The 21,795-nt window shown below is 45.3% G+C and overlaps 1 pseudogene; it reads left to right on the top strand.

The window, feature by feature from the left end:
• The first annotated feature begins 11,632 nt into the window (after positions 1-11,632).
• On the top strand, positions 11,633-20,557 carry LOC146195462 (acetylcholinesterase pseudogene; annotated as a pseudogene).
• The last annotated feature ends 1,238 nt before the right edge of the window (positions 20,558-21,795 follow it).

Genomic DNA, 21,795 nt, shown 5'->3' with positions numbered 1-21,795 from the left:
CTCCAATCCGACCAAAACAGATCGGATGACCGTCCGCAGATCAGTTCCGTCGGCGTCGCGGGACCAAACACCTCAGGATAGCCTTCTTTATAAGTTATAACCTGACACTCCGATGATTGGCGACCGTTGGCCGTGCTGGCGTCATCGCCGGTGTAATGCGAAAGATCATTGCGTCGATGAGCTAAGGAATCGTGCAGCCCACTAACTCTTTGCGGGCCTTATGCTGAAGAAAATATGCCTTACTCTATATCGCTTTCGTGCGGTAACATCTTCATCAAGCACTACTACATGAGGGATGACCACCGTGTCAATTATCACAAGAAAAAAAAAGACGTGTCCTTTGATATTGCAGGCCTGCCTTGCAGACGACGCTCCACCGTGTATACGATGTGACGTCACAAGAGAATTTAAAAATGGCGGTCGGTCGCGATAGGAGGGGCTTCCGAATTCCGATTTCTGTTGCTTTTTTGTATCATGCGCCGCGCGCTAGGCACCAAAATTTTGTGAGTAGAATAACAGACTTGTATATTGTTCACACAAGTATACAACGGCAATACGTCGAACGACTCTGCTATCGCCCCTTTAATGACTAGCATTTCCTGCGACCATGTCCTGGAGACGTGATCTGCCGATACACTTTGCCGACAGGCCTTATGCACGCCACGTATGAGGCAAGAAATGCAGTCGCGTTCAAGGCGTATTATGGTGTTAACTACAATGAAAAATCGCCTGTTATGAAAAGGAGTTGTTAGGTGTGCAGGTTACTCTACTGGTCCCACGTTTACATAGACGACCAAATTTACTTAGTGTCCTAATGACGCTCACTCCCTTTTCACTTCTCGATTGTTATAAAAGAGGCACTGGCGTTGCACCTATTTGTTAGCGCCACCGCCACGCTCCACAAACCTTGCCTTCAGCGCCGTGTCGTCGATATGGCCACGGTGGTCTACGGAAACATATTTCATCGCAGAATACTTTTGAGGGCGCTAAGCTCCGTCTCCGTCCTCAGGAGTATGGCGCGGCTCGCTAACCTGTTGCTCTTGTTGCGGATATTTTTTCGCGTGCTTAATTTGCTACTGGTGTATTCACTGATCCTTTACCCTGCGTCTCTTAGTTTAGGCATTTTCATTAATATGCCATCGTTAGCGGCCACACTATGAGAAAGACCAACCGACGTAGAATGAAACCCCGCGTAAACGAAGCCGTTCCAGCGGGTCTGGCCTAGAGATATCGTGCTTGACTCGGAATCGAATAGTTCTGGTTTCAATTCATGTTTCACCCTCCCATCTCAAAAGAGTTGCACGCATACAAGGAAAAGAAATTGTAACGTTTAAAGTAAGGGAACAGTTTACCTACAAGAAAACACGACAGCAGGTTAGCCGCAGATACCTCCCTATGTTGTCGCGTAAGAAGTCACGATGCCACGACAGCCTCCAGCACCTCCCCAGGCCACAGGCACTGAAACTGGAGCAGGGTGATCTGTGCCTATCGTGGCGACGGCTACCGCGGCGCTACCACCTAGAAAACAGCGCATGCAGACCTCGAGGTCTGCGGACCCCAAGGCCTCTCCTCACACGGAGAGGTCAAACCAAGGCATACCTAAGCATTTAAAGATGACGTCCAGCGCATCAGAAGATGCAATGAACGCACATCAAGGCATTTCTGTGCTATCAACTTCACATGGGTGACACAGCTCTTTGATCGACAGAAAAAAGAGAAGCCTCGAATAAAGATCCCAAAAACAATACCTAGCACTTAATGCGTAAAATGAACAATGTATTTTACTGGCACATTTTTTTTGTCGGCGCGTTTTTGCAGCATGTAAAGAACATAATTTAATCTAACATTTGGAACATAACCACGATCATCACAACGGATTCTAGATCTCATTTCCCCCTCCGTCAAAAACACCGGGCCATTTTTCTAATCCACACCAACTACACCAGTGCAGCAAAATTCCATTGCAGGTATAGGAGATTTTGCCTTTTTGAAAGTACTTGCTAAATCCTTGTGCTATCGTCGTACTATCAGCTGCGACTTCTTTATTAATTCCATCTTAACTGAACTGATCTGCCTTGCGACCTAGAAAGTTCCAAAACGTTTTGCGATAACTTTCGATGAATTCGGGGAGCGTCATGTTAAAATAATAAGACTTCGCCAATTTTAACTTTAAGGAAAGTTTCTGTTTCAGTGCTTGAAATTATAAGGAAGGTATTTTTTTCTTTCTACATCACTACGTTTCACAACCTTCTCGTTTCGTTGAAACAATTTCACTACTAATTAAAGGATTCCGGCGGTTGATGTGTATCTTTCTATGCGGAATAAAATGTTCGATGCAGTATTCTATTACATTACCTGGAACTGTACAGGACTTTTAAATAACCTCAGTGACAAAAATAAATAATAGCCACATTTTCATCTGTAGCCTTGTGTACATAAAAAAATCTAGGATTTAAACAGGAGAATATACTAAAAACTATATATTCTTTCGCCGTGACCGAGAGCAGGCACATATGCTTTCGGGAGGCATTGCTATATGAGCACAAAATGGAGTTTCAGCGCGAGAACTTCAACTTAAGGGTAGATTAGAAGCTATCTTAATTAAATTATATATAAATTGAAGGATATTTATAGCAGCTCTCAGGTCTAAGAATGTGAGATTTTAACGCAAATTTCATTTTTTGTGGTTGGTGAAAAAACCGATTCCACCGGTCAATGTATTGAAGATCTTACATTGTGTAACAACTTTTGCCAACTTAACGCCGGAAATCCCACCTATTGTTCCCCGAGCTCCGGAAAAATGTCATGTATAGATGTATGCTTTAGTTCCCTATATGCTTTTATGGATTTTAAGTGGGATATCATTGAAATCCCTATGATTGGTTTGGTTTGTGGGGTTTAACGTCCCAAAGCGACTCAGGCTGTGAGACGCCGTAGTGGAGGACTCCGAAAATTTCGACCACCTGGAGTTCTTTAACGTCCACTGACATTGTGAAAGCGAGCGTTTATAAGTACTATTCAACCTAACATCTTCGCTAAAAATAACCCAAACTAAACCAAGACGTTGAAAGGTACACTCAGCAAACTGTAAACTATTCCAGAAAAAAGCCACTCCTGAAAAAAAACCTCAGATGACCGCAATATAGATGGCCTAAATTAAGCTTTTACAAACTGCATTATTGCTGCCACCCGCCTATCCAGCGGTTCTTCAGTCGTCTGGAATAGTAGAAAAAAAAAGAAAGTCTGGTTTACAAAGAATACAGAGAAGGAAAAGGAAAACAAAAAGCCTGTGGAATATCCCGTGGATACCCCACTCAACATATTTTGTTACGTTTCAAGAAAGCTAGAGCCGAAGCTCGATACGTTCGTCGCAATGTAAAACATTCTTGATGGCAAAACTATCTATTTTTATAAATAGTTCCGCACCTTAAAACAGATGTGGGAAAAGGTGCGGAAATTAAAAAGCACCTATTCCCCTTTCACAGTTCCGCTTCTAACTAGCCCTGGTATCCCGAGGTGTAGAAAAATGACGAGGCATCTTAGATGAATATTTGTGTGCCGTTTCCAGTTCGTCTCACTATACAGAATCATTTTTAAAACAAAACCTTTGCTGAAAACCAAATTCTGCCGGCAGTAGAAGTAGAAACAAACCATTCAACTACTCACCCTTCAAGAACTGCGAGCAGTACTCTAAGGTGGCAAGTATACTTCTCCCGGCTGTGACAAAATTCATTGCCAGATATTAATAAACCTATCTTTACTTGCCACAAAGGCGCTTTTAATGTTTTTTTTTAAATGTTTGGATATCCGGAAAAGTACCCGATCCTGGAAGAAAGCTATCATTGTTCCATTAATAATACCAGGAAAACCACTATCTTCTCCTTGAAGCTACAGACCCACCGCCTCACCAGCTGTCTCGCGCGGAAATTCGCAATTGTCTTGAACATTCGAATAACCTTTGTACTAGAAGACCGCAATAGTCTTGATATCCATAAATGTGGCTGTGTTTCACAAAGCACTGCTCTACAACTGACCACCTAGTTCGTCTTCAAAACACTATAAGAGAATCTTTCATAGACAAACAATACTGCCTTGCTGTATTTTTCGATTTAGAAAAATCATATGATACCCCTTGGAGGTTTGGGATTTTCCAAGACTTAGCTAAGCTTGGCATCCGTGGTAGGATGTTAAACTGCATAAATGACTTCCGGTCTCATTGCTCGTTCCATCTGCATCTGGGCTCAACCCTGCTAAGCAATTTTATTCACGAAAATAGTGTATCTCAAAGTTGTGTATTAAGCACAACGGTGTTGGTCGTAAAATTAAACTCTATTAGAAAACTCCTACCGCAGTCCAACATGTACTCAGTCTATATTAATGATCTTCAGATAGCTTGCACATCTTCAAATCTATCAACCTATGAAAGACAAGTGCACTTAACTATGAACAAACCACCTACCTGTGCAGACAGAAATGATTTCCGTTTATCTCCGTAGAAAACGGCAGTCGTTAATTTTTCCCTCAAAAGAAGCTTACAGACAGGCCCCCAGACTACACCAGAATAGACCTCATTACCTGCAAGGAGACCAGCACAAATTTCTTAGCCCTATATCCGACAAAAATTACTCCCTCGCTTGATATCAATACGCTGAAAAAAAAAGAGCTTCCAGATCGCTAAATATACTCAAAGTCCTTTCACGTAAACACTGGGCTTCTGATAGGGCATGCCTTATACAAATGTACCGCTTTGTTGCATTGTTGGATTATGGTTGCATTGTATACGGATCAGCAAGGCCGTCATACTCAAACACGACTGGACCCAGTACACAACTTATGTTGGCGCATTTCAATAGGGGCATACAGAACATCATCCTTAAGCAGTTCATATGCACATACCCTCCTGCAGGCAGAATAATTATGCTCATATTCTCACGCATTCTGAAGATCCGTTCACTCCCGAAACACGTCTGATACCAAATAGTTAAAAATGTCCAATTCGAACAAACCTCGTGCAGTGATCCCATCCACTTCTCCGCTTCGAAATAAAATGCCAAAACATGAATACCTTAGCTAGTATTGCGCGAAAACCCGAGCCACCTCCACCTTGGTACTGCCTACCCTCAGTATGTGATTTCATATTAACTAATTTGCAGAGGAATAAAAAACGCCCCATCAACATATAGTACAAGAGTATTTAGCACTGAAAGATAGGATAAGATAGGAAATGCGTTCATTTCGCTAGAAAGGTCTTGTGCTAGTAGCAGAAGAGGTCCATCTTCCGTCTTCTCACAGGGTCGTTGCCCCTATTCCAGGTCTCCGCTGAGCTTCGCTGCTTGCTGGGCGTGCTGGATTAGACCTAGTTGGCAATCCCAATCGCCGCTGGAGAGCCGGCTCTCCAACTGTTCCGCACTCGGGTCTTTACGGAAGCTATCGTCATTTCTACATTGCCACGTGATGCGGTATAACGAAGGTTTGCTACCACACCATGGGCAGGTGTCCCGATATTGTGACGGGTAAATTTTGCTTCCCCTTCATGGATCACTGCCTTGTCGTGGCGGAGGGGCTTGCGAAACTCGATGAAGTCGTGAGCTCTGCTGTGTAGGGCCACCATTTTGGCAGAGAGTTCTGACAAAATGTGATTCACTGGAGAAGGTAATGGCAACCCACTCCAGTATTTCCTGCCAAGAAAACCCTATGGCCAGTCAATACCATTATCGATATGGCGCCGGAAGATGAGCCCCCCAGGTTGGAAGGCGTCCCACATGTTACTGGGGATGAACAAAGGGCGATTCCTAGTAGCTCCAGGACGAATGAAGCGGCTGGGCTAAAGCCAAAAGGACGCTCAGTTGTGGATGTGTCGGGAAGCGACCGGAAAGTCCGATGTTGCAAGGAGATATATCACATAGCAACATGGAATGTAAGATCTATGACGCAAGGTAAACTGGATATCGTCAAGCGAGAAATGGACAGATTGAACATTGATATCTTGGGTATCAGCGAGCTCAAGTGGACCGGAATGGGAGAATTTAACTCCAGCGACCATTATGTCTTTTATTGTGGGCACGAATCCAAGAGAAGGAATGGGGTCGCTCTCATAGTAAACAGAAGAATGGGCAAAGCAGTGCTAGGGTACAACCCCAAAAACGACCGAATGATTTCACTTCGGATCCAAGGTCACCCTTTCAACATAACAGTTATCCAAGTCTATGCACCGACCACTGCTGCTGAAGAAGCTGACGTTGAGAGATTTTATGCGGACCTACAATGCCTTTTAGACCACACCCCATCATCAGACGTCGTTTTTCTCATAGGAGACTGGAATGCTAAGGTCGGGAGTGAAGAAATATCCGGAATGACAGGCAAGTTCGGTCTTGGTGAGCCAAATGAAGCTGGGCAGAGGCTAGTAGAGTTCTGTCAAGAAAACAACCTGACCATAGCGAATACTCATTTTCAACAGCACAAGAGGCGCCTGTACACATGGATTTCACCGGACGGTCTGTACAGGAATCAGATCGATTATAATATTTGCCGGCAGAGATGGAGAAGCGCTATACAAGCAGTAAAAACAAGGCCTGGGGCCGATTGTGGCACCGATCATCAGCTTCTTGTTGCCAAAATTAAGCTTCGATTGAGGAAAGCGCAGAAAACTAGAAGGCCTTTCAGGTATGATCTGGATCAGATTCCATTAGAATATGCTGTGGAAGTGAGGAATCGATTTCAAGAATTAGATCTAGAAGACAAAGAGCCCGAAGAGATGTGGACTGATGTTCGTGATATAATACAAGAAGTTGCTACTAAGGTAGTTCCAAAGCAAAAGAAATGCAAAAAAGCAAACTGGTTATCTGAAGAGGCTTTGCAAATAGCTGAGGAAAGGAGGATGGCAACAGGTATGGGGGAAAGAGAAAGATACAAGGTGCTCAATGCGGATTTTCAGAAAATAGCAAGGAGAGATAAGAATGCCTTCCTGAACATACAGTGTCAAGCAGTTGAGGACAACAGCCAATTAAGGAACACAAGAGCTCTGTATAAGACAATCAAAGATATCAAAGGAAGCTTCTGTGCTAAGCTGGGCGTGATAAAGGACAAACGAGGCAAGGACCTCACTGAAGCCTCAGAGATAAAGAAGAGGTGGCAGGAATACACAGAAGAACTGTACAAGAAGGACCCGGATGTGCAAACCCAACATAGGACGGTTGTGATTTCTGATCTCGAGCCGGGCATCCTGAAGAGTGAAGTTGAATGGGCCTTAGCCAGCCTTGCTAAGAACAAAGCTAGCGGAATTGATGGTATTCCAGCTGAGTTGCTTCAAAACCTCAACCACGATGCTGTTAACACACTGCATACATTATGTCAAAAGATTTGGACAACCCTGCAGTGGCCACAGGATTGGAGGAGGTCAGTTTACATCCCCATTCCAAAGAAAGGCAGTGCCAAAGATTGTTCCAACTACCGCACGATCGCGCTTATTTCGCATGCTAGCAAGGTGATGTTAAAAATCCTGCAAGGTAGGCTGCAGCAGTATGTGGATCGGGAGCTTCCGGACGTGCAAGCTGGGTTTCGCAAGGGCAGAGGAACTAGAGACCAAATTGCCAACCTTCGCTGGATCATGGAAAAAGCAAGAGAGTTCCAGAAACCCATTTACTTCTGCTTTATTGATTATGCGAAAGCGTTTGACTGCGTAGATCACAGCAGATTGTGGCAAGCTCTCCAAGAGATGGGAGTTCCAATTCACCTCATCTGTCTCCTCAGGAACCTTTATGAAGGGCAAGAGGCCACAGTCAGAACTGGGCATGGTCTTACTGATTGGTTTCCGATTGAGAAAGGGGTGAGGCAAGGCTGCATACTGTCGCCCTGCCTATTTAACCTATATGCAGAGTGCATCATGAGGAAGGCCGGTCTGGACGAGTCTTCAGCTGGAGTGAAGATTGCTGGAAAACGTATCAACAACCTTAGATATGCGGATGATACCACTTTAATAGCAGAAAGGGAAGTGGAACTCAAGAGACTTCTGATGCGCGTACAAGAAGAGAGTGAGAAGTTTGGGCTTAAACTGAACATTAAAAAGACGAAGATCATGGCGTCTTGCCCTATCAAGTCCTGGAGCATCAATGGACAAGAAGTGGAAGCTGTGACAGATTTTCTATTCTTGGGCGCCAAGATTACCTCGGAAGGAGACTGCAGCCATGAAATTAGGAGACGCCTGCTTCTGGGAAAAAGAGCAATGGTTAGCCTTGACCGCCTAGTAAAGAGCAGAGACATTAGTCTACCAACCAAGATCCGTATAACCCGTGCTATGGTCTTTCCAGTTGTGATATATGGATGCGAGAGTTGGACTGTGAAAAAGGCTGACCGCCGAAGAATTGACGCGTTTGAATTGTGGTGCTGGCGAAGACTCTTAAGAGTTCCTTGGACTGCCAGAAGATCAAATCAGTCGATATTGTCGACCGTAAACCCTGACTGCTCATTGGAGGGTCAAATTCTAAAGTTAAAGCTCAGCTACTTTGGTCATCTGATGAGAAGAGAGGAGTCGCTGGAGAAAGATTTGATGTTGGGAAAGGTTGAGGGTCGCCGGAGAAGGGGTAGGCAGCGAACGCGATGGTTAAATGGCATTCTCGAGGCATTGCAGATGAAGCTATGTGATGTTAAGAAGATAGTGAGAGACCGGAAAGCGTGGCGTGACATGGTCGATAGGGTCACGAAGAGTCGGACACGACTGAACGCCTGAACTGAACTGAAATTGTGCTTAGGATATGCAGGTTAGGGAATGTTCCTGTCTGCAGTCTTCGCCAGTACACTGCCTATTGTTATTTTAGATCCCGATGAGGCGGCGGATAGCGGATCCGTACCCCCTTATAGTAGTTCAGAATGTCGGAGTACGTAGGGCCGACACGCTCGGGTAGATCGTCCGATTGGGAAGAAGCTCTGCTCTAATTACCCTTGAGATACCTCGTCCGCGGGTGCGTTCCCTTCTATGTCTTTGTGTACAGTAGATGTTCTGTATGACTTTTGATGGGGTGGCGCTCTAGAGGAGCCTTAGCGCGGCGCGACCTATGTGACAGTTCATGTAGTTACTTAGCACTGAAAGAAATGTACAGTGAATACGCGAAATTTTAAACTGATGCTTCAAAACCAGCACGCAACGAAGGAAGTGCCGGGGTACAAAATGATTTGGAAAAAGCCGTGCGACTACCTCTGTTGATGTCTATTTTAACCGCTTAGTCGCGTGCGGTTAAAATCAGAACATCAAGAATAGCATTATTTGCATTTAATCTCGAAGTATCTTCACTTCGCTTCATTCAAGAAAAGCAGTCAAACCACTACCTGCAGACATACTCAACATAAGAAGAGCCACAACACATCCCAAGTCATGTTCGAATAGATGGAAATGAAAGAGCAGATTCATGTGCTGAACAAGCCTACACTCTAGAGGTTAAAAAAAATAATAATTTCATTCAGATACGCAATAATATTACTACGCTGTAAGCTAAGAGAAAACTGGCAGTCTCATGGAACTCTGAAGTAGATAACTTACATCTTGTAAAACTCGTCATGACCAAAAACGATTCATCAAAGTTGTTTTATGTCGCATTCGCATTGGACATACACACTACACTCAGTTTTATTTTTGCAAAGAAACCAAACCAAAATGTGATCTATGTGGTGATGAACTCACTGTAATTCACATATTATATGCTCGATGATTATTTGTAAGAGACTAAACAAAACTCATTTTGCACTGTTTTATTATGGGTGCATACCATTTCATCCTTGTTTGCTCTTAGAAAATCATTTACTCCTAGAAATATTCTGTATCTATATTTTTAAGAGTATACGCCAACAATCTCAACAAACTATGGGATTTCAAACGTACTTTAAACATTTCCTACAAAGCAAATGATTTCTACCTCACAGTTGGCACATGCTAGCCTTAGTTGCTTATGCGCCATAAAACACAAAACAACACATAAAGAAGTTGTGCGCGTTGACAGCCGCGAACTTAGCTTGCAACCTATGCCACCTCCATCAAACAACGTTCTTTGCCAAATAGAATCTGCCGTAGGTATGCCCTTAATTTCTTGCCTACAATGATGAGTACGGCACAAACGCCGGTGTGTTTTCTTTTGCTTATTGGAAGCTTTAACGCTTGTACGTTGATGTTACGCATCAGTCGGCAAACCCTGAGCCCGACCCTCTCTCTTGGCTCCATCATTTTCTCATCCCTCTCCACATTTTACACCGCGCTTGCACCTTTGCGCTCCTCATTCATTAGTCGCATCCCTTCCTTCGCATTTTATTCTCGCAGCCTCCTGCTGTGCATTCTTTCTCCGCCTTTCAAGCCACTCCCTAAACCGCTGCTGGTGATCCTCACTTTTACTTCTCTAAACGAGGTTAGTGAATCTTTCTCAATTCTCTGCCACGTGCTAGGCGTAGCAGGTGGCGCCTAGTTATGCTGCTACCTGCCGCGACTTGCAGGTGGCCGGCGGAGTCACTGCAGGCCTACTACGCGCAATGTAGACCCGGGCGCCTAAGAACAGCGGGCTAAAGGTACCGTACGTACACTGTGGAGAGGAAAAGCACTCACTTCGCGACAGGGCGAATCCAAATTAAATGTCTAGTTTTTCACCAATTAAATACTTTTATTTATAGGGCAATAACTCTAATTTACTTGCATAAAATATGGCATTGTATTTTATGCGTGGGTAGGAGGGGTACAATGATACAGACCCATTCAGCCAATTTTAAGTGCCTCACGGGCGCCGAATTTCTCGTCCAACGAGAAGTTTAACCCTATTGCCGTAAAAAAGGGGCTACAGAAGTACTTTAAGGGTAGACACGTCTGCTGGTAGCCGTCGATAATACAATTAGATATCAGCTGCGGTTTGGATGGCTGGTGGAGAGTTCATCTAATATTTAGGAATTCTCGATAAGTGCAGTGCGTTTAGTGGAATTGTCTAGAAAAACTAGGCACTTTTCAACTGCTTAGTGCAACTTGGGAAAGTCACCGCGAATTTGGCATGGGTGCCACAGTATTCCACCCATAATCAATGCAGGGAACTGAAAGCACGCGTCATATGTATTATGGAGCTTCGTGCTTCGCTTCTGGAGCAACATCGTAGACACGTGTGTGGCCACGTTGTCATAACAATCAACACCCACTGCAGTACCTATCACAATCATTCATCATTCTTTGTACATAATCGAAGCTCTCAATCTCAGATTATTGTGCCTTTTTAGTGATTTTAGAATGCTTCAAGTCTGCCTATTTTTTCACCACTAACTACTGGAATGGAAAACTTTCCTTGCCGTTATGCACGCAATCTGCCCGTTGAAGAGTTAAAGGGACTTCATTTTTATGTCGCTGCCTAAAATCGTTTTTCTTCTGTAAGCAACCACATCTGGAAATGTGTCTTACCACGGAAATCAGTATTTGGAGATAAACAAATAAAGGCTTCAAGGTATATAGAGGCAGTCAAGTTTTGAACTCTGTATTCCAAGCTTTTGCAAAATACAGCAAAATTAAAGAGGCCGGTTACGAAGCCTAACAATCATGTTGATTGAGTTTTGTTTATTATCCATGCAGGAACGTACAATGCCGCACAAACATACAGCGCATATACACGGCCTTGTATTCATGCTGCTGACCTGCAGTGGAGTCGTCCCTAAACGCTTGCCTGCAAATGTTGAAGGCAGTCGTGCGGAATGCGGAGAACATACTTCCGGCCAGCAAAACACGGTAGTGACCACCTTGACAGGCACAGTCAAGGGGCTCATCATGAAGTCGGTGCTAAGAAAGCCAGTTCGCATTTTCTATGGGATACCATATGCCGAACCTCCTGTTGGAAAACTGCGTTTCAGTCGCTCTAAGCCTAAGAGGCCCTGGTCAGGGACATTTGATGCCACAGTCAAACCGAATTCGTGCGTCCAGGCGACCAACAGTCCCTTCGGCAACTTTAGAGGCGCTGCGAAGTGGATTGCCAACACTAATATCAGTGAAGACTGCCTCAAATTGAACATATGGACGCCAGTTCCACCTCCCGAAAAAGCTGCGGTCTTAGTATGGATCTACGGGGGTGGCTTTTTCTCTGGCACGTCAACGCTAGACATGTACGACGCGCAAACATTGGTCTCAAACGAAGACGTAATTGTGGTTGCAATGAATTACCGCGTCGCTTCCCTTGGCTTCCTTTCTTTCGGAAATGAACTTTTGCCTGGTAATGCTGGCCTGTACGACCAATACCTCGCATTCAAATGGATCCGGGACAACATAGCAGCCTTCGGAGGAGATCGAAATCGCGTGACACTGTTTGGTGAAAGCTCTGGCGCCGCTAGCATCGGTTTACACCTGTTGTCGCCACTGTCCAGAAACCTCTTCAGCAGAGCAATCCTTGAAAGTGGCTCGGCCTTATCACCTTGGGCAATCCAGAACAATAAAACGGCAAGAAAATTGGCCGCAATGCTCGCTGATGCTTTGGGATGTCCACAAACATTGGACCAAGACACTCTTGATTGCCTCTACAGGAAAGAGGCCAGCGACATTGTGAATAATGAACCAAGGTGTAAAGGAGTAGTTACCCTCCCGTTTGTTCCGGTAGCAGACGGTATCTTGATTCCAAAGTCGCCACGAGCCTTGGTAGACGAGAAGGCATTCCAAAAAAACGTCAGCCTTTTGATTGGTTCTAACCTGAACGAAGGCAATTTCTACCTGGAACAATTCTTCCTGTTCCCTCTCACAGACCATTATCCGAATATTTCGCGAGAAAATTTCACAACTGCGTTACGATCTTTAGATCCTTCGAAAGGAGTGCCTCCATTTGAAGAAGTCCTGAAGGTGTACAGTGGTGGCGTGGTGCCTCCCATGTCCGACGATAAATTGAAAGTGCTCGACAAGATAGTGGGGGATTACCACTTCTCGTGCCCTGCAGTGCAGTTTGCCAACCGATTAATCGAAGACCAAGTTCAACTGTACCAGTACGTCTTCGCACGGAGGTCGTCTCGTGAAGCATGGCCACTTTGGATGGGTGTTATACACAGTGCGGAACTGGCCTTCGTCTTCGGTGCGCCTTTCAACGCCACGCTTCAGTACGAGAACCAAGAAAAGGCCTTGAGCGGTCGCGTTATGAGGTACTGGACAAATTTCGCCAAACATGGGTACGTATTTATTTGAAAACACTGCATTCCAATATTTTGGTCCATGCCGGAGGGGCAATACAAGACATTCAAGGATTCACAGATAGAAAAAATAGAGTAAATAGACAGTTCAGTTGCAGTGAGTAACCAAAAACAATAGATACAGGACTGATTTACTCAAGAAAATGGTCCTCTAGAGCTTCACTAAAATATCGAGACTCAGAAATGGCCTCGTGACGACAGTTCCAGTCGACAATGGTCCGCGGAAAAAAAATCGACTTGAAAGTGTCAGTCTTTGCAAAAATGGGTTCAAGTATTTGACTTCGTAAATTAGGTGTTCGGCGTGACACCTCTCTGAGAATTTTGTGTCAAGGTATGCTCAATTTATGTGTCCAAAGGTTAGGCGTAAGCAATAAACGGGACATTTTACTCTGTACTTTAACTAGTGGGATATGGTTGGTTTTTATTAGAGTCGAGGGTGTGTCTAACCTCCTGCATATGTTATAAATAAACCTGACAAACCTGACAAGGTCAAATTAGCGTCAGATATAGGGAGGACGTAGATAGTTGTGCTCCTGCACTGAAAGCTACTAATGACGTCTTTGGTTGTCGGCACTTATGCAGTTTTTTGTGCACTCATGAGCGGTCGCAAGTTCGACTGGCCTCCACATGTGCAATGCCTTACTTTCGGAAGGGACGAACTCGACAAAGTATCATTCCCTCGTGTCATCGAGTAGGAAGCGACGATGAAACGTGGTGCTATTCCCTTGTGAAACACGCGCTAGCAGACGATACTGGCAGAGGACGTTGTAGACGCTGTTCAATGTACATCTGCCGATAGTAAGCTGTGTCGTAGAGAAAAAAAGAAACAAAACATCTCAAGTCGGCATATTTCAAGGACATTTTGAATATGTTACCACTTCGAAGCGCGCTGTAATCACACTGCCACCAGTCAACGTCAGGCGCGTAGATCTGAATCTCTAGAACGTGTGCATCGTTTGTGCACAACCTGTACAAGCATAAGTGGTGGATGGTGCCTGACAACCATACGCTACTAAAATCGCAATATTTTGCGAGAATGCGTCAATACCCCTCGTTTCCTCGCGTTAGACACCATTTGTACCGGCGTAGGATTCCCTTCGATACCTTCAAACTTGTCTGAGGTCCCAGATATTAGAAGGCAGAAAGGACGACGGCACTGTGAGAGTGTTTAGAATATTCCGTTCAAACACATATGGACATCCTACTCCTGTTGTGTTTGATGCCAATTCCTGTGCACTGGAGCAAAGGCAGTGAACCTCAGTCGAGCACACCATATAAAAAGAAACGAGGCAAAGCTAATATCAAAAATCCATTCTTAAACCCAAGTATGACCAAAGCAAAACTGCGTCACCCTGCGAATGTTGTTATTTGGCCTCGTGTTCAGACCACGTAGCTTAGTGGCAGCATGTCGTCATGCCATCTTCCCAGTACCACATATGCCATATCAGAGCACGATTGGAAATTAGTGATCTAGGACGTCATATACAAGGACACGCAGAAGACCCACGTAGGACCTACGTACATTGCCTGCCTAACGAGGCTCTGCCTAGTAGTGATTCTTGCCACAGTGGGTACCAATACTGTGCCTGATATATGGCTTCAATATACCGGGTGATTTCTTTTTAACTCTTTTACAGAACGTTATTTTATTCACTGCCAGAAATACTTCATTCTGGTCTATGCAGGTGGACTGTACAGAGAGGCGCACATTACGTGTGCAGTAGAGCTCAGTGATTAAACGAAAAAATGAATAAAGCTCACTACACAACTTTTTTTTATTTCAATTTTAGCCCCCAACATTCTGTACAAAAATTGAGGGCTGCCAACATAAAATGTCAGTGTAACATTTCATTTTTTATCGGTGACGCAGTCTGAAATATTTACCGTCAAGAATGGAAAATTTCTAGCTGTTACTTTTGGCTCCCGGCATTGCCCTTTTTAAATAGGCGTCGATCACATTTCTAATACAGTTAATATTAAAACTATCTGTCTATTTTAGGTCGCAGAAGTTAACGGGATTAAACCAATACTGCACCCAGCGACGCCATTATAAAAATGTGCATTCTGGAGATCGAGTTTACTAGCTAAAGAACGCGAACTTTTGACGTTTACATTCCGAAATGCATTGCCAGTGAAGAAAGTTTAATAACTGGACTCGGATAATATTTGCTTTTGAAATCAAAAGTAAATTTTAATTATTTAATCTTATTAAACTAATCGTTTCGTCACTTGGGTCTCTTTTGTTATTTAATATATATCCACCTTGTATAATCCACCTGCACAAATTGCACCGAAATGTGCACCATAACTAGTTGGCACCGCTTCCTTTTTCGCACGGCGATGCAAGCGGACACTCACGGGCCTCCTTCGGAACCTGGTGGATTGCAGCGGTCGCCCAGAGGAAGCGCCTCTACCACTCGAGTAACGCAAGCAGCCAGGCCACCATGTTTTACTCGGCTGCTAGAGATGACTCTTCAATCGTCGACGAATGGTTCGTACCGGTGCTTAGCAAGAAAGCAAATCGAAGACTTCTATCGTGTGTCCTAGACGGTCTGAGTCGCATAGCGGCGACATTTGCCGCGCATTGTTCTGATGAGCGCCAACTGCCGTGACCCTCATGAGTCCTCCTCTAAGGACTGCCCCCCGAACGGACAGTCCTGATGCAAATGATGCGTGATCCATCTACGCACTGAGAGGCCGCTGCTGAAGTGCGACGCCATCGTTCGCGTCACCGAGAATAATCTAAAAAAGCAGCTAATTTTGATAGCAAGCCCTGGAGTGCTCCTGCATCTTGTCCTACCTTTATGCCTGCTGTTTTAAATCAAGGCACCTCAATAGGCGGTGAAGCTGGGGGTGCTGCCTCAGACGCTAACTGGGCACCGCTACCAAAACCTTCCAGGTAAGCTGGGCCAGGAAACGTGCCGTGAACCGAATGTCCTGCACCTACTGCCGAACTAGAGAAAAATCCGGATGTGGGACATGGCCAAGACCAACAGGTAATTGGCATTCTCACGTCCATCATGAATGCAATCCGCACTGTGCTATCTAGCCCGCACACACCAGCAGCACCGAATGCGTTACAGGTTCTGGATGTGGGAACACCAGTCCTAGCGGCTCTACAGTAGCAGGCACAATGGCTCCTCCAGCAAGTAAACATTTGGAAAAAAAAAACTCAAGGACGCCTCTATTTTTCAGTGGAATGCCCATCGGCTTCAGTCTCGAATTGCACATACTCGACAATATGTCCATGCAAATCAAATCCCCATCCTTGTTATTTGTGTACCGAATGTAGCAAAGATCTGTGACTGGCAGGCTACGAGGCATTTGCATCTATCTCCAACGCACCAGAGAAACAGCAAGGTCATCATCTATATTAAACGAGAACTCATGCATGCACTCCAGCCGGTTCCTTGCAGCAACGATAACCAGTACGTTTACGTGATAGTGAAGAAGCTCAATCTCATATTTACGCTTGTGGGTGTGTATGTGTGGCCATCAAGTCGTTTTGACGCCCCACGATTGAACGACTTGATGGAGATTACACCTGGCCTGTGGGTCATTATAGGAGACTTTAACGCTCACCACATCATGTGGATAAGCGTTCGAATGAACCTCAAGGGAAGAAAGCTTGTGTCCTTCGCCTCTGATTCTGACCTGCACTGTCCTAATGACTGTACGCTGACCTTTATTCGAGGGGCAACTTACAGCAGCTGTCTTGATTTGGCTTTCGTGTCTCGATGCCTTACCAGCAGCATCCAATGGTTTACTGATATAGAAACACACAGAAGCGACCACATCTCTACATATGTGATCCTTAATGCCCTTTACACATCCATTTCTGCCACACGCATGCACCGCATCGATTGGTGTGCGTTTCCAAGCACTTATGAAAAATGATTGCAGAGCAGGCCTCTCTGCAGGTTTTAAAGAGAAAATTAAGGAGGCCGTGATAAACGCGACGTCTTTCTTCAGCCCAGTGCCTACCTACACAGAGTTTGATACGGAATTACAGCGCCTGCGATCCCTGCGACGGATGGCAGAGCATAGATACCGACGCACTAATTTGCGCCACGACCTCAGAGATGCGAGGCCCATGCAAAAGAAAATTCAGCACGGAATACAAGCCGTCCAGTCAAAACGTTGGAGGTGATTCAGTGAAACGCTTGATCCACGGAAGACTTTACCACGCACCTGGAAGGTTGTTCGTGGTCTCCGAACATTCCCTCAACAACTCAACCCATTGAAATCTCTCGCACTCTACCGAAGATATGGTGAGGTCGAGGTAGCTGAAGATTTCTGCGCTAGCGTAGCAGGCCAATCGACACCAACGGCAGCGTTACATTTCTACGATGTTGCAGCTTCTCGGGAATTACGAATGGACCTTCCCTTCTCCGTGCAGGAACCTGATGCTGCGCTGGATTCTTGCAGATGGTCGTCACCCCCTGGTCCCGACGGTGTGACATACTCTGCGCTTGGAAATCTTGGATAAGAAGCAAGACACTTTCTTTTCTAATATTAGTAATATCATGGAGTGAAGGTACAGTTCCAGAGGAGTGGAAGTGCAGTCGTTTAGTTCCACTCCTTAAACCTGGACTTGACATCATACCGTCAATTGCACTGGCTCGCTGCGTCAGTAAAGTACTAGAAAGAATGCTGCTTAGAAGTATTGAGTGGTACCTAGAGCGCTACCACGTGTATGCGGATATATTATCCGGGTTTCGACGTGGACGCTCTTTAATTGACAATGCGGTGGATCTGGTATCAGCTGTAGATGGTCAAAAAATTTGGATGCGCTTACCCGCGGTGTTGTTCCTGGATATAACATATGAAAACGTCACTCCCCGGGCCGTTTCGGACGCCCTGGAAGCAGGCGACCTTGGCGGTCGTGCCATTTGCTGGATACGCAGTTATTTATCCAGCAGATCTCACTTTCTGCGGACTGACGATGGCCCATCATCTTCTCATTTGACTTCCCGTGGAGTGCCACAGGGTGGAGTACTAAGCCCAAAGCTCTTCAATCTTACTCTTGTCAGGCTTGTCGACTTAATACCACAGTCGGAACAACTTTCAATATATGCAGACTGCATGTGTATCTGGGCATTAGGAGTTACGCGTCCACAAGTTAGAGAGAGGCTTCAAAAGGCGGCAAGTATAGCTGCGACCTACGTCCACTTGAAAGGTCTGCAGATATCAACCGAAAAGTTTTCGCTAGTTGCATTTACACGCAAAAACATGTCACCTTACACCGTACGCATTGATGGCAAAGCTATTCCCTACGAATGCAGCCATTGCTTTCTAGGAGTGATCATTGACCGAATTTTTTCGTGGGCTCTTCATATTTCATTCATGAAAAAGAGGCTGACGGCGATTGCTCACGTACTTGCATTTATTGGAGGAAAGTCATGGGGAGCGTAAGAGCGGTTTATGCTCTAGCTGTACAATCTATTATGTATGACATTCAATCGGTACAGCTTAACTGCACTTGGAAATATCCGAAAAACCAACTTACAAATTCTACAGAGCATCAGCTCAAGGTCTGCGAACCTGCCTGGGAGTGCCGATATCTGCCTCTACGGCTGCAACCATGTTGATTGCACAGAAGCATCCCATACCTACCTACGTTATAGTTGACGCTCTGAGGGCACATTTCTGACACATCTCTCGGGTTTCCTCTCATCATTTGGCCAGTCTTCCCATTACCAGGCCACGTAGTATATCGTTTACAGAGACTGTTGATGCATATCGCGCTATTCTGCCGTCCCAGTTTGCACTCGCATCTAGACCATCCACTCTACTATGGAGCCTGCAACAACCCCAAGTGCTTTTTACAAAACCCGGCATCAGGAAGAAGGTCAAACTATCGCCGACAGAACAAAAACAAGTCAGTCTCGAATACTTTCATGAGCACCATGCAAAGCACCATACACGTCGACACCGTCGGTTCAGGGAATGTGGTGAGTTCTTCAGGCTGCATGGTCACCCTGCACCTACTACAAAAATACAGGTTAGGACAATTCACCGGACTTCAACAGCCGCAGAGGTAACCACTCTTCCTGTCTCAATTAGGCATATCAGCCAGCAGATCCCTTGGCGGTGGTCTATTTTTACAGATTCAAAAGCAGCCCCGCAGGTCTTAAAAGCTTCTATTCGCCTTGGCGTCAATGAGAACTCGTCGCGGAAATACGGGAACTTCATCATTATACTATAAATGCAGGACATGACATCATCTACCAATCACTTCCAGGATACAGCGGCATAGCGGGCAATCTCCGGGCGGACGAGGTCGTGCGAACAGCCCCACAAGGCGGCGTGTGTTGATTTCTTTTTACAGGCCAGACGCAGCGGACAGGCTTCGCGCACTAGCGCGGGAGCACACGTTCTTCTAATTCTGGCCAGTTTGCGAACTGCCGTTTAAAATCCCTGGAACCTCACCTGAAGCTACGGCTTTCACCTGGTCTACCCCGACGTGAAGAAACTTTGCTGCGTCGCCTGTGAGTTGGTGTAGTATTCCCAAACTCTTATTGTTTTGTGATAGGTATGGCAAATAGCCCTGCATGTGCAAACGGCGGGTACGAGACCATAGGCCACATTTTTTGTGAGTGCCCCATATACAGTATGGAAACCAAGTGTCTCTACCGTACGATGGAGCGTCTAGGTGGACGCCCATTGACTGAAATCAAGATTCCAGGTCACTGGTGAAGGCGATCATCGCCGGTGAAGGCCTCCAGGCACTGCTCCGCTTCATGAAAACCACGGGTCCAATCGATAGGCTGTGATTTTGCTGTTATGTGACGTGATATGTCTTTTGTGTGACTATAGTGACTTCAGCCATCCCTCTATTAACCACCACTTTTATATCCACTCACCCTTTTCCCCCGGTGGAGGGTAGCAAACCGGCTTCTTTTAATAGTTAACTGCCCTGTCTTTCCTTCTCCTGTAAATAGTCGAATAAAAAAGTGATACAACGGTGCGAAAACGTGTTTATAAACGCACTTTTTGTTGCCTTATAAAAAAATATATATTAGCCTAATAAGATGATAAAAACAAAACGAGACAACGGGATAAAAGTTTTTGAAGGAGTCGATGTCACCTGAAAAAGGAAGCGGACAGCGATTGAGCTCTAATCATGTTTGCTGATGTCGAACTCAATACGGTTATTTTTCTTCTCTCCAGGAACCCTAACCATCCAAGTGAGCCAATGTCTGCTCTCCCAACCTGGCCACAGCGTACGTCCCGTTCCGGAAAATACCTGGTGCTCGACGTTGAAGAAAGAGTCGTGTCTGCGTATCGAGCCCCTTACTGCAAGTTCTGGGAAAGCATTCGAAACAATCGGGCTCTTCCCACATGCTGAGTAGAGCAACAGTTTTATGCTTGGGAGAACAGTTGAGCGCTGGAAAATAAATTCATGCTGCTTGCTTTGCACACCAAGGTCTTCCCTGCTTAAGTCTAAGGGGGAAACACTCAGCCTGTCTACGTAGTAACAGAATCATCAAGCTTATGGTTAGCAGAAAACAATCATGTTCATCGAGACGTCCTCATCAAGGCGATCACACTTTCATGCATTTAACAAGCACGCTAACAATGAAGAATGTAACACATATGAACGCACGTAGAAAACAGGCAAGACGTTTTGTTAAAGCCCTGGGTCTAAAAACCTACGGTGTTGCCGGCTTTGATGTTGGCGTTGTGAGCAAACAAAGTCAGGCGTCTGGTAAATGGAAGATGGTAGGTGACAAGGCCGCGCATTGCTTGTCTAGTGGATTGCATGACATAACAAGACCACATGACATGGCAGAGGTGCCAACTCAGGCTTTATGGAAGGATGAACCGGGAATTGAATCCACTGGGACCTTCGGATCGAATAATAAAACAAAAAACAGTGGAACAACGAAAACAAGAGAAGAGACGGGACCAGCGCTGGTGCCGTCTTCTCTCTTGTCTTTGTCGTTGCGCTATATTTTTTGACTCGCCGTTTTACTGACGATCGTTAGTGAGATATGCTAACGCCTATAGGTATGCTCAAACACGTTCTCGCGGCTATTGAAATGAGGGTGTACAGATATGTGAGATGGTCTTTCACATTTGTCATAGGCTACGACTATTTGGTAATGAGTACGTAGAACGAACAGTTCAAAAGTCTAGTGGTAAAAGAACTACCAAAACGCATGTATCTGAACGAGGATCCGCAAGAGTAGCCGCCAAGCTTAATCTAATAAAGCTATCCTGATGTGGACGCAATTTTTTGAAGTGTCACTTGATGAGGACAAGCTCTGGTGGCACTCTTTTCGTACACGCACTGATGACAAGCTGTGATGACGCCATTCATTAGATAAGAAATGTTTTCGCATTGAGAACTAACCTGTAGGCACTTGTAAACATCCGATTACTTTCTCTTGGATGGCTGGACTAAAACTTCAAGTCGATAGGGGTCCGTTATCAACGCAAACTGTCGTGAAATCGGCGGTCAGTGGCATCATTCAAATGTACTCGGCAGCCGCTCAAACTACCGCGCCAGCCACCCAAATGGCCACATGGGTGAAGGCAAGAGTCAAGCTGCCAAATATCTATCTTATGAAATTCACGGGAGGACGCTCTGACTGGCAATCGTTTTAGGAAATGTTCGAG

The sequence above is a fragment of the Amblyomma maculatum genome, chromosome 3, assembly GCF_055883805.1.
Source record: "Amblyomma maculatum isolate TAMU_Amacu chromosome 3, ASM5588380v1, whole genome shotgun sequence".
Classification (NCBI taxonomy): Eukaryota; Metazoa; Arthropoda; class Arachnida; order Ixodida; family Ixodidae; genus Amblyomma; species Amblyomma maculatum.
Note: the sequence above shows the minus strand (reverse complement) of the source record. Positions and strands in the feature narration are given on the sequence as shown.